The 489-nt window shown below is 38.9% G+C and overlaps 1 non-coding gene across 1 annotated transcript; it reads left to right on the top strand.

Moving 5' to 3' along the window:
- Positions 1 to 107, top strand: LOC131175632 (small nucleolar RNA R71). The gene has a single exon (XR_009145826.1). It is a non-coding gene; the product is annotated as a small nucleolar RNA R71 (small nucleolar RNA).
- Positions 108 to 489: the final 382 nt, after the last annotated feature.

The following is a 489-nucleotide window of genomic DNA, read 5'->3' as shown; positions in this document are numbered from 1 at the left end:
ATGGCATGATGTGGGCATTGTCTTTCTAATTCCTTCCATCTCATCCATGATTCATAAAGAGTTTCATCTTCTCTTGGTCTGAAAGCTGTCATTTGGTTCCTCAATTCTTGAGTTTTTCCAGGTGGAAAATATTGTGCAAGAAATGCATCAGTGCGTTGCTCCCAATTTGTAATGGAGTTGTGAGATAAAGAATCAAGCCAATCCAATGCTCTATCTTTCAAAGAGAACGGGAATAGCTTCAATCTTGCTGCATCATCAGACACTCCAGGTTGTTTTTGCATGTCACAAATCATAGCAAACTTCTTCAGATGTGTGTGTGGATTTTCAGAAGGATGTCCTCCGAATTGAGAATTCTGAATCATTTGAAGAACTCCAAAATCCATCTTGTAACTATTTGCATCAATTCTTGGTCTTGCTATGCTTTCTTTCAAGTCATCAAACCGAGGAAAAGCATGATCCATCATACTTCCCCTAGGCAGATTAGCATTA

This window comes from Hevea brasiliensis, chromosome 17, assembly GCF_030052815.1.
Source record: "Hevea brasiliensis isolate MT/VB/25A 57/8 chromosome 17, ASM3005281v1, whole genome shotgun sequence".
Classification (NCBI taxonomy): domain Eukaryota; kingdom Viridiplantae; phylum Streptophyta; class Magnoliopsida; order Malpighiales; family Euphorbiaceae; genus Hevea; species Hevea brasiliensis.
The sequence above is the reverse complement of the archived record's forward strand: the minus strand, read 5'-3'. Positions and strand labels throughout refer to the sequence as shown.